The sequence below is a fragment of the Puntigrus tetrazona genome, unplaced genomic scaffold, assembly GCF_018831695.1.
Source record: "Puntigrus tetrazona isolate hp1 unplaced genomic scaffold, ASM1883169v1 S000000003, whole genome shotgun sequence".
In the NCBI taxonomy this organism is placed as follows: domain Eukaryota; kingdom Metazoa; phylum Chordata; class Actinopteri; order Cypriniformes; family Cyprinidae; genus Puntigrus; species Puntigrus tetrazona.
Genome location: NW_025047683.1, coordinates 2,560,912 through 2,574,104, shown reverse-complemented (window position 1 = coordinate 2,574,104; position 13,193 = coordinate 2,560,912). Strand labels below are relative to the sequence as shown.

Sequence of the window (13,193 nt, the reverse complement as noted above, 5' to 3'; positions counted from 1 at the left end):
TGCAACATTGTCAGGTGGAAAAAAATTCACAAATTTGGATATGAGCCATGCTTATCACCAGATTGCATTAGATGCAGAGTCCAGGAAATATGTTACTGTGAATACCCATAAAGGGTTATTTACTTACCGTGTTTTACCTTTTGGAGTCTCTTCCAGCCCCGCTATCTTCCAGCGGACCATTGAAGGAGTACTGCAAGGCCTTCCCATGTAGCAGTTTTCCTTGATGATATCCTAATAACTGGTCGGAATGACGAAGAACATCTCCAGATCCTTGGAAAGGTGTTGGACAGATTGCAGGAAGCCGGACTGCGATTGAAGCGAAGTAAATGTACCTTCATGGAAAAAGAGGTAATGTTCTTAGGTCATAAAGTAGATGAGACTGGTCTCCATCCTGCACCGGAGAAGGTGACCGCTATTAAAAAGGCTCCCTCCCCAAAGAATGTGACCGAGTTGAAAGCATATTTAGGACTTTTAAATTATTACAACAAATTCCTTCCCAATCTGTCTACTGTGTTGGCCCCTGTGCACAAGTTGTTAAGGAAAGATGTAAAATGGGACTGGGGCAAGGAACAAGAAACTGTTTTTGTTCAATCTAAAAAGATGATTAATTCAGTACAAGTTCTGGTTCATTATGATCCCCAGAAGGATGTGATTCTGTCTTGTGATGCTTCTCCTTATGGCTTAGGTGCAGTTCTTTCCCATAAGATGCCTGATGGAAGTGAAAGACCTATTGGATTTATGTCACGAACATTGAATCAAGCGGAGCGGAATTATTCACAATTGGACAAAGAAGGGTTGGCAGTAATGTTCGGGTTGCAGCGTTTTCACAAGTATTTGTATGGTCGGAAGTTTACCATTGTCACTGACCATAAACCCTTATTGTCTTTATTTAACGAGTTAAAAGCTGTTCCCCAAATGTCCTCTCCTAGAATCCAACGATGGGCCGTGACCCTAAGGGCATATGAGTACAACATCATTTACAAGGCTGGCAAGGATCATGGCAATGCGGATGCTTTAAGTAGGCTACCAGTACCAATGGAATCTTCTACAGAGCAGGAAGAAAGAGTTCTAATGCTGGAGAATGCTGATATCACCTTGATCACAGCCGAACAGGTGAGAGAATGGACAAGGAATGATCCAGTATTATCCAGAGTGAGAGAAACAGTGCATCATGGATGTTTGCATGAATTAATAGGAACACAGTTTGATCCATTCACAACAAGAAAAGATGAATTAAGTGTACAGGATGGCTGTGTGCTCTGGGGGGCTCGAGTAATCATTCCTACCATAGGTAGACCAGAAGTTCTGAAACAACTGCATCAGTGCCATCCAGGAGTGTCTAGGATGAAAGCTTTAGCCAGAAGTTATGTGTGGTGGCCCAAGTTAGATCAGGATGTGGAAAGGCTGGTTAAAACTTGTCGTATGTGCCAAGAGCATAGGAATGTTCCAGCTGTTGCTCCACTGCATCCTTGGAATTGGCCAGAAAAACCATGGCAACGACTACATGTGGATTATGCAGGACCATTTATGGGAAAAATGTTCTTTGTTTTGATTGATGCTCATTCAAAATGGATTGATGTGTATCCAGTAAATTCTGCTACAACTGCTTCCACCATTGATTGTTTGCGAAATAGCTTCAGTAATCATGGATTACCTGAACTAATTGTATCAGACAATGCTACATGTTTCATTAGTGCTGAATTTAAAGACTTCCTGAATAAAAATGGAGTGGAGCATGTTACTTCGGCACCCTACCATGCATCAAGTAATGGTTTAGCAGAACGGGCTGTCCAGATTATTAAAACCATGCTGAAAAAGAGTACTGATGGAAAAATTGCAACTAAATTATCTAGAGTTTTATTCAGTTATAGAATTACGCCTCAAACAACTACAGGACTCTCTCCAGCTGAAATGTTGTATGGACGGAAATTACGATGTTCTTTGGACTTTATACATCCAGATTTGACCAGGAAAATTCAGGAACAGCAACAAAAGCAAAGAATCCATCATGATAAAAAGGCCTGTAGGCGGAGTTTTGACATTGGAGATTCAGTACTTATTCGAAACTTTACTTATGGTCCAAAATGGATTCCGGGGCATATTGAAACTGTGACTGGACCCCTTTCTTATAAAGTCAGGCTGGGTGATGGCCGAGTGGTACGAAGACATGTGGATCAAATTCATGGCCAACAGAAATTCTTTGCAAACACATCAGAAGAGGAGAAGGATTGTAAATTCCCTGATTTTGACATTCCTGAATACTCAACACCAACACCAACACCAACACCAGTTCCAAAAGAGTCTGAGGGAATAGCAGCTGAAGAAATTTCTAGTACAACTCTGCCCTCAGAAATATCTAGAGAATCCCCTTCAACTTCTGAGATAACAACAGTAATGAACCAACCTACTAGTCCTATGGTAATGATGAGACGATCACAAAGAACCAGGAGATTGCCTACTTATTTGAAAGAATATGAACTGAAGTAAAGAAAAAAAAGGGGGGTAATATGTGATGTTTTTTTTTTGTATCTGCACAGTTGTGATGATTATGTAAACTTGGGGAAAAAGGGATGTTGTATACTGAGTTATTGTGATGACCACTAGAGGGCAAGCTTAGGGTGTCTGTAAATGCTTAAAATAGCAGCATAGAAGAAGTAGGGGTGCGCACCTGAAGCCACCCATGAATTGATTGTGTGGACTGTTTGTTGACATACGGCTAAGTAAAAAATGTAACCTTGAACAGACCTTGTGTTTCCTCTCAAGTTATTACAAGAATACAGTTAGGTCCTGCAGAATACAGGTAAGGTTTGTTGAATAAAGGTTAGTGTTGTACAGTACAGGTAAGTCCTATAGAGTACAGATAAGTTCTGTAGCATACAAGTAAGGTTTGTTGACTAAAGATAAGTGTTTTAGAGTACAGGTACAATTTGTTGACTGAAGGTAAATGTTGTAGAATACAGGTAAGGTTTGTTGACTGAAGGTCAGTGTTTTAGAGTACGAGTAAGGTTATCTTCTTGAAGAGGGGGAACCCCACTGTCCTGCCGGGACGATGGCAGCCGGGTATTCGATGGACGCGTGGGAGAAGTGGCGTCTCGTGTGCTTGGCACCTCTTTCCGTGGAGGATATTGAAGATATCTTTCATTTCGGAACTTTGATTACGGGCTATTGCTGATCGGATTGGGCATAGCCCTGGTATATCGACAAATTGAGAGAACGAGGGCAGCTGTCCACAGCCCCACAAGGCTGCCTGGAATAACTGAAGTAGTGGGCAGATCTGTCGGGACTCAGACTGTGGTTGTAAACCGCACTTTGGATAACATCATGGGGAAGCTCGAGGCTTTGCATCGAAAAATGGATCAATTTGGGGACCACAATGGACAATAGAGTTGTTCGGGTAAACTGCTTACGACTACTACTCGCACCAAGCCTAAACAAATTCCATTCCTATCTGGTTTCGACTCCCTCTACCATGCACTGCTGGAAAAACAACTCCCCCGGTAGATCACGGCAGTGAAGACGCTCTCGCACTCCTCACCCCCACCTTTCCGCCTGCCTGGCAGACAGGTCTGGATCAACGCTGCATTGACGGCTGCCAGAGAAGGATGACTGCTCGCCAGTGGAGGATCCCAATGACCCAGAGACTTTACATTGTTTTACATGTTGTCAAAGTGTCTAAACTATCTTCTTCTATTGCGAAAAACAGACAGGGTCAAAACCAGGGAACTCAGAAACAATAATCCACGAAACGATCTAACAAAGAAACAGGCGAAACAATGCAACCTGCAGGTGAGTGGCTTGCTACAGTTTTTATAGTCCTGGAACAGGAAGTAGCAGCAGAGGAGCGATCGCAGATCACCCAGGGTAAGAGCCCCCTCTTCTGGCTTGGTGACATAGCCCCCCTCCTAGGAGCGACTCCTGGCACTCCATAAAACAAACAAAAAACACTGTGAGCTTGGGAGGGGGTTCCGGGAGGGGGTCAGCAAACGGAGTCCAAGGAGGAAGAGATGGAGGGAGGAGCCAGGAGAAAAACAGAAGGAGTCCGGAGCGGGAGGCGATCCAGAGCCCAGCCATGATGGTCAGTGGTGGAGCCGACGGAGGGAGGAGCCATGGAGAGGTAACTGTCATCGACTCCATGGGGCCGACCGATGGCAGCGGAGCTGGTGGTCGAGGAGACTGAGGCGGAGGCGGAGAGCCGAAGAGCCAGGGTGACACAGAGGCGCTGGAGGTCCTAGGTGACACCGCAGGCTTCGGCAACTGATGCGGAGACGGGGGACGAGAAGGACGCGGTGAAGCCAGAGGACTGAGGTGGAGCCGGGGGGAGGGAGAAGCCTGACAGAGCCGGAGGGATGGAGGGACGAGGCGAAGCTGGAGGAGTGGAATCCTGAGGCGACGGATGGTCGACGACCGACCAAGGCGTAGCTGGAGAGACGATGGAGCCTGGTGGAGCTGGTGGACTGACGGAGCACGGTGGAGAGGAGGGAGCTAGAAGCCCAGGGGGAGCCGATGGGTCTACAAGCCGAGGTGGAGTCTGGGACTCGGAGGCGGAACGATGAAGCGAGGGATCCTTCACCCACGGCGGCGATGGAGACTGGCAGACCCGTGGTGAGCTCCAGGTGGAGGGCAGAGGATGAGTGCAGGGGCTGCTGGGATCCATCGACGACGTGTAGCAAGGGTGGGAGGGTGGGATAACTTGAGGTTTTGCCCGAGGCGCGGGCACTGGAGGCTTTGCACGGCAGGTGGCCATCTTGGGAAGCGGCTCTGGGCAGGCGGCGGCCATCTTGGGAAGCGGCTCTGGGCAGGCGGCGGCCATGTTGGGAAGTGGCTCTGGGCAGGCGGCGGCCATCTTGGGCAGCAGCTCGGGCAAGGCGGCCATCTTGGGCAGCGGCTCGGGAAGGCGGCCATCTTGGGCAGCGGCTCTGGGAAGAAGGCGCCATCTTGGGCAGCGGCTCTGGGAAGAAGGCGCCATCTTGGGCAGCGGCTCTGGGAAGGCAGCCATTACTGGAGTTGATGCTGTATCCTTTTCCTCCTCAACACCCAACGTGAAAGCTGACCCCACAGTCACTAAACCGAACTCAATAAACTGTGCAAGCGACTCACGTGGACCCTCACGAACAAGTTTTGTCTTGAGTGGCTGATTTACTCCCCTCATGATACAACTCAATCAATAAGCAGTCAGGTATGTCAGAGAGGTAAGCCATGTCCAGAAACTCTTGAGTATAATCCTCAATTGATCGAGTGCCTTGCTTGAGGGCCAATAAACGCCTAGCGAGGGTCCTACCTGGACATGGATCAGGTGAAAAGCCGCTGGATCCTGGTGTGAGGTTGCATTCTGTCATGAATGAGGGCCTGAGGCGTGCGGATCCATATGCAGGCTTTTATTAAACGAAGGCATGGTCATAGCAGGCAGGCGTCAAACAGGGCAAACAGATGTATAGGAGGCGAGGCAATAACAAAATCCAGAAACAGGCGATGGTCAGGTCAGGCAGCAAACAATCAGAAAACCGAAAAACAGACAGGGTCAAAACCAGGGAAATCAGAAACAATAATCCACGAACGATCTAACAAAGAAACAGGCGAAACAATGCAACCTGCAGGCGAGTGGCTTGCTACAGTTTTTATAGTCCTGGAACAGGAAGTAGCAGCAGAGGAGTGATCGCAGATCACCCAGGGTAAGAGCTCCTCTGCTGGCTTGGTGACAGGTCCCCTAGGAGCACAGTCTGGGTTTGTTTTTTGTTTTTTCTCGCCTCACCCTTCCTCATGTAAATGCTGTACTTCCTTATTTCTGTCATCCCATCATGTCTAACCCCATCTTGTATCTGGATGTGGATGGGATGATGGCCCAAAGCATTTCACTACATGTCGACTACGTATGTCTGTGTATGTGACCAATGGAATTTGAATTTGATTTGATTTGATTTGATTTGACTAAAGGTAAGTCCTGTAGAATACAGGAAAGGTTTGTTGAATGAAGCTAAGTGATTTAGAAAACAGGTAAGTCCTGTGGAATAGATGTAAGGCTTGTTGAATTAAGGTAAGTAATTTAGAAAACAGGTAAGTCCTCTAGAATACAGGTAACGTATGTTGACTAAAGGTAAGAGTACAGGTACAGCTTGTTAACTAAAGGTAAGTCCTGTAGAATGCAGATTAGGTCTGTTGATTAAAGGTAAGTCCAGTAGAATACATGTAAGATTTGTTGAATGAAGGTAAGTGATTTAGAAAACAGGTAAGTCCTGTAGAATACAGGTATGCTTTCTTGACTAAAGGTAAGTGTTTTAGAGTACAAGTAAGGTCTGTTGAGTTAAGATATGTCCTCTAGAATACAGGTAAAGTTTGTTGACTAAAAGTAAGTCTCGCAGAATACAGGTAAGGTTTGTTGAATAAAAGTAGGTGTTTGGCAAAAAAATCATATTTAATGTGTCCAAAAGCAGTCTAAAGAGATAAAGACAGATAAAAGACTGAAGTAAATGCATGTAAACACAAATGTAAATGTATCTTTATACACTATATTGACAAAAGTTTTGGGTCACCCACTTCCAATAAACGCGTTGAACTACTTTATTATTAATTTTATCATTAAATTTAGTATGTATTTATTATTATAATATCCATGAGTACAAATCGTAATGTTAAAGCATACAATGATGTTCTAGGGAATTGTGGATACAGATTTATGGACAGGACTCTAACATGACAATGCCTCTGTGTATAAGGCAAGTTTAAATAACAAATGATTGATTGAGTCACTGTGGAAGATCTTGACTGTTCTTCATAAAGCCTGATCCCAGCTGAACACTTCTGAGTGTGCGAGTTTAAATAACGCAGCTGTAACGTAGTAACAAACACAACACGACTGGTGTCTGATTCAGAAGCAAATCCACAAGAGCACAAGAACAATGTCAGAGCTGTAGCCCAAGACTGATGATACACAGGGCAATTGAGAATAGGTAACAGATCTTTATCTGGATCGTTTAGATCAGTCTGCGGGCTCCATGTATCATCAGTCTGCGAGCCTCATTGCTTCAGGACAGGTCCAGCTCCAGTCTACAGCCATGATCCCGGTCCATATCAGTGTCATTTTCCAGCAATAAAACCAACAACTGAAAATAAACAAATGTAAAAATATTTTGGAGTAAAGAGTGTTTTTTTTCACAATACACTTCAGTCTTCAGTGTTGTTTGCATATTTTAAGGTTTCTCAGATTGATTGATTTCTTGATTTGAGAAATTTACACAATAACAATGTCAGTTTCACACTTGAGTTTATTCTGATTTGAACTTTCATGGTATTCACAAGTTGATCCAAGTATCTGTAAACAAAAACGTTTGTAAAAATTACATTTATATTATTTTACTTTTTAACTCTAATCTAAAATTGAAACAATGAGGTCAATGTAATTGCAGTCTCATAGTTATGTTGGGCATATCCTACATTCACTCTTTGGTCTGCTATGGTTTAAAATCCAAATCGCATTCTCTCGTGTTCATAAAAGTGTGTAACACCCTTCCATACAGTGATCATAAAGTATGGGTAAAACTCACAAAACCTTCTCAGGATTTGACGTAGAAGGTAATTTCATAAATGTTCCCAAAGCAGTCAGTAGTAGTGTTAAAACAGTCAGGTGCTGTAGACGGTGACTTTGTGACTGATCTCCTGAAGCAGTTCTTTCACAGCCTTATCCACATGCACCAGTTCATTGGCCTTGTCCTCCAGCAGCTTCTGATCTACATCATAGTTCTTCTCAGGATCTGAAAAACACAGACATAATGTTCTTTTAAGCGAGAACATTTAAAAAGTTAATGTTTTGTGATGGTTCTCTTCTAATGCTTTAATTAGAGATGCGTTATTGACATACTTTTTAGCAGCTGGAGTTTGTCGCTGGCCTGTAGCAGCCATGTTTTGGCTTCCTGTTGGAGTTTCTCTGCTCTTTTCTTGGCCTCTGCCACTCCTTCTGCTTTCTGTGTGATCACCTGCTCGACACTACTGTACTTGTCCTTCAGCTCTGAATCCAGATCCTGCATAAACAGTCATGTATAGTATAGGTTACAAACCCACAACACTTCTTAGCAGAGATGACGTATCATATCCAGGTGATTCATGCACCTTTTTGAGCTGCTCAGCAAGTGCAAGATGGCGCCGTTGAGGTCGGCTGCCGTCACGACCGCTCCGGCAAAACTTTCTGTTTTTTTTGTTAAGTATGTTTGTATTTTAAATAGTCTACGCTGTTTTCTTTATATAAGATGGCTATTACTACATATGACCGAGCCACTCTTATATCTATTGGTGTACAATGCACCCACCTTTCGCCGTTTTTAAACCCGGACCCATGTTGGCCGAGCGAGATCCTGTCGAAGACAAAAGGACGCGACCCGCACCGGCATCCACGAGGGAAACGAGCCGGCATCAGGAACAGGTTGAGGGCACGCCGCGCTCCCCTACCTAGTGTCCTGTTAGCCAACGTCCAGTCTCTGGAAAACAAGCTCGATGACCTCAGGGCAAGGATCAAGTTCCAGAGAGACATGGTGCGGGACTGCAACCTCCTCTGCTTCACCAAGACATGGCTGAACCCAGTGGTACGCCATACAACCGGCCGAGTTTTTCTCTGTTTACCGCATGGACAGAACAATGGAGTCGGGGAAGACAAGAGGAGGTGGAGTGTGTCTGATGGTGAACAATCGCTGGTGCGAGTTGTTTACCAACCCTCTCTCACGCTCCTGCACACCAAACCTGGAACTTCTGACCATCAATTGTCGCCCTTTCTATCTTCCACAAGAATTCAGCTCGGTCATAGTCAGTGCCGCTTTATATTCCACCTCAAGCACGATCACCTAACATCACACCAGTCACAGCACCGGACGCCGCACTCATTGTGATGGGGGATTTTAACAGTGCAAACCTCAAGCGCCAAGCACCGCCAAACTTTCACCAGCAACTCACCTGCCCCACCAGGGGCGAAAGGACACTGGATCACTGCTACACACCCTTCATAGAGAGCTACAAGGCAAAATCATGCCCACCGCTTGGTAAATCGGACCATGACGCCATCTTCCTCGTGCCTGTTTACAAACAGAGGCTGAAACAGGAAGCCCCGGTACAGAGGGAGGTGTCACGCTGGTCTGAGCATTCGTGGCCGCTCTGCAGGACGCTTTGGATGACGCAGACTGGGCCATGTTCAGGTGTAGCTCCGAGGACGCCAACGTGTTCACAGAAGCAGTGATGGGATTCATCGGAAACTAGCGGATGACACGGTAGAGAAAACAGTCATCAGGACGCTTCCCAACCAGAAGCCGTGGGTAAACCGTGGGTAAACTATCCACGACTCTCTGAGATCCCGCCCCGCAGCCTATAACACGGGATAGTGTTACGAGCCTCCCGCTTGTCTAGGGGCACGCAAGGCTGTAACAAATAAAGTCTACAAAAAAAAAAAAACGCCGGACGGTCACATCAATCCCTGATCCAGAAAAGCACAAACGCAGTCTCGAATAAATATCTTTCATTTATTTAAGAACAGATGAATAACAGAGGAAGCAAATCTTCAGGAGAGGGCAAGGCCAACATAATAAACAAACTACATTGAAAAATATAAATAACCTACTCAAACGAAAATAAATAAATAACAGAGTCTTACCTTAGATATTTAATCTCTCCCTGAAACAGTCTACAGTCCCCTCGTGTTTCAAACAGTCCATCATTGTTCCTGTGCCAAGAAACCTCTTGCCTCTTGCCTGAATGATTACCGCGCAGTTCTGACGACGGTAGAGATGAAGTGCTTTGAGAGACTCGTCAGAGACTTCATCACCGCATCACTACCGGACACACTCGACCCACTACACCCGCCCACCGCCAGAACCGGTCCACGGAGGATGCCATCACACACCTCCTCCACACAACCACGAGCCACCTGGATTTTAGAAAAGGGAACTATGTGAAATTGCTGTTCGTGGACTATAGTTCAGCGTTCAACACCATAGTTCCCTCCACACTCACCTCGAAGTTGGAGGTCCTGGGACTCAGCCCATCCCTGCGTCACTGGATCACCAACTTCCTGACCGACAGACCACAAGCCGTACGGATGGGAAAACACACCTCATCCTCCCTCACTCTCAGCACTGGAGCCCCTCAGGGTTGTGTTCTGAGCCCCCTGTTGTACTCGCTGTACACACATGACTGTGTGGCCACTACAAACTCCATCACCATCATTAAATTTGCTGACGACACTGTCGTGGTGGGCCTGATATCCAACAACGATGAGATGGTCTACCTTCAGGAGAACAATCTGCTCCTGAACGTCAGAAAAACAAAGGAGTTAATAGTGGACTTCAGCACGAAGCAGGTGCGCTCTTACCATCCCATCATGATCAAAGGGGACCCCGGTGGAGAGAGTGGACAGTTTTCGGTACCTGGGTGTTCACATCACGCAGGACCTGTCTTGGTCCTGTCACATCAACACCCTGGTGAAGAAGGCCCGGCAGCGTCTATACCATCTGAGGCGCTTAAGGGACTTCAGACTCCCATCTCAGGTGCTCAGGAACTTTTACACCTGCACCATTGAGAGTGTCCTGACGGGAAACATCACCTCCTGGTTCGGGAACAGCACCATGCAGGACAGGCGAGCCCTTCAGAGGGTGGTGCGGTCAGCTGAGCGCACCACCCGCACTGACCTCCCCTGTGCTGCAGCACATCTACAACAAGCGGTGCTGTACCAGGGCCAGGAAGATCGTGGAAGACCTCGGCCATCCCAACAATGGACTCTTCTTTCTGTTGCGTTATGAAAGCGCTTTCCTTCCCTGAAGGCAAACACAGAGAGAATGAGGAGGAGCTTCTTCCCGCAGGCCATTCGGAGTCTGAACCAGAGAACACCCAGCGCCTAATCACCGGGATTCCCATGTTCACCCCTCTTTCCCCAGATACCCACTTACAACTGGACAATTACACTGGACAATACTCCACTAGTCACTTTACATTGGACATTCACACAGCCACTTTATATTTTATACTTTATTTTATTTTTTACCTTTTATACTTTGTACACTTCTTCGTATATATATATTTTTATATTTTATATTTTTCGCTTTCTATTCCGACGCTGGAAGGTTGTAAAAACATTTCACTGCATGTCGTACCATGTATGTATGTGTATGTGACAAATCAAATTTGAATTTGAATTTTTGAAGTGCCTTGATGCTGTCCGCCTCTTTCTCTGTGCTGTTCGCTGGTGGAGGTGTTGAGTGCCTTTTCTTTCAGCAAAGCTACATCGCTTTCCAACTTCAGCAGCCTTCGAGCGGTGTTACTCAGTTTTAGCTCCAAGTCCAACGCATTTTAAACAAAAGAGTCACAAATTGCTTCAAAGATCAAGTCCAAATTACTAATGACTAAAGAATGGCTAAAACGGTCCCCTTTGGAACCAATGGCTAGAAATGTAGACTTACGGAGACCAGCAGGTCTTGCGCTCCCTTGATGTCAGCGCTGGCCTGTTTCAGAGCCTCGGTCACTGAACTCTGGGCGCGCTCAGCCTGCTGCAAGGCCTCCTTCACCATCTCAGAGGTGTCTTTCACATCCGTCGCCTCCTTTCTGTGAAAACCAGACAATATACAAACATTTACATTCATTTCCAGTTATTATTGTCATTTGACTGCACAGACACTACATTTTACTTTACTATTCTCCTGTTTGATACTCTTAAGTGCTTTGACACAATCTGTATTGTTAAAAGCGCTATATAAATACAGTTAACAATGAACTGGTCAGTAGGTGGCAATGCTACCACATTCCACAGATATGGTACATTTTAGTGAAGTGCTTCTCAACCAGAATCCCACTCAAAATTGCTCATTCCAAAAATAGTTTTTCCTTCACGTCAGATTTTTCTACTAAATGTTTTTGCTTTCGACAATTATTTGTACGACAAAAGAAGTCTTGTACTACGCCTTAATTAAAAATGCTATAAAGACATGATTTCTATTTTCCTCTGATACTTTTTGTTCCAGTCAATTTTCACATTTTAATGATTTAGAAAACATTATTTCATGCCTATTTTTGTTTATAAATACCTGAAGGCAAATACATATCTATAAATAGATGTACTCCCGACAGCCGCAGATTCTCTCTCTCTCTCTCTCTCTTTCTGTCCTTCTTTTATTCCTTTCTTTACTCTTTCTTTCTTCAGGGAAACTGACAGAATTAAACTGACCGTACATAAAGAGCGAGAGATATGTTGCCATATAATATTCTCCATAAACTCTTGCACAATGACTTCCTCACAACACTCACACATGCATCAAAAACAGAATTGTGATAAACTCCAAAACAATTGCCTGATATTAACACAAAAATATCAGAATTCAGAGGAATTTAGTCATTTCTTCAGCTCTGGAATGGGATTCGTGCTGTAAAGGCTTTTAACAAGTGGGTTTAATGAGGGTTTAACAAGTCAGGGATAAGGTTACCTTTCTGATCTTCTTTGTGAGGCCAGCATCGTCACATTTATTAATTCGAAGTGTTTTAAAAGAAACCTTAACACTTACACAGCTTACTGCTAAATGAGCAAATAATGTCAGATCATTTCAAACCTGCTGTTTTTTTCTATTTGTATTTCACACACACTCAAAAATGAAGGTACAAAAGCTGTCACTGGGCGGTACGTTTTTAAAAAATACACTTTTGTACCTATTAGGTTGTCACACGTGTGGACTCTTTTGTTGTTGTTTTGTCTTCTCCCATGTGTTCAGTGTCACCTACTTTCTATTAATTGTCTAACTGTGTCTTGTTAATTTAGTCAATTCCTGTGTGTATTTAAGTTCCAGTTTGCTTCTGTTTAATCGCTCAGTTCTCGCCTTTAATGCGTGTGGTCCTTTTTGTCCTGCCTGCTTGCAGCTATATTGCTATTTTGTTCGTTTTTAGAGGATTAAAACTGTTTTAGTTTATTTTTCTCATTGAGTGCTCCTTCTCGCAAACCACACCGTGACATAGGCTCAAATATGTACCTTTACGAACTAATATGTACCTTTTAAGCTACCAAATGGACCCTTTAGGTACAAACATGTCCCTTTAAAAATCTACCGCCCCAGTGACAGCTTTTGTACCTTTATTTCCAAGAGTGTATTTGCACTAAAAGGTATAATATACAGTATTATCATAATTCACTGTGTTCCTGTCATAATCCTTAGAAATAGCAGAATGTATCGCTTAAAGTGCAA

General features: G+C 44.6%; 1 pseudogene; it reads right to left on the bottom strand.

Annotated features, from left to right (window-relative positions):
- Positions 1–7,605: 7,605 nt before the first annotated feature.
- LOC122331868 lies at positions 7,606–12,472 on the bottom strand (annotated as a pseudogene).
- Positions 12,473–13,193: the final 721 nt, after the last annotated feature.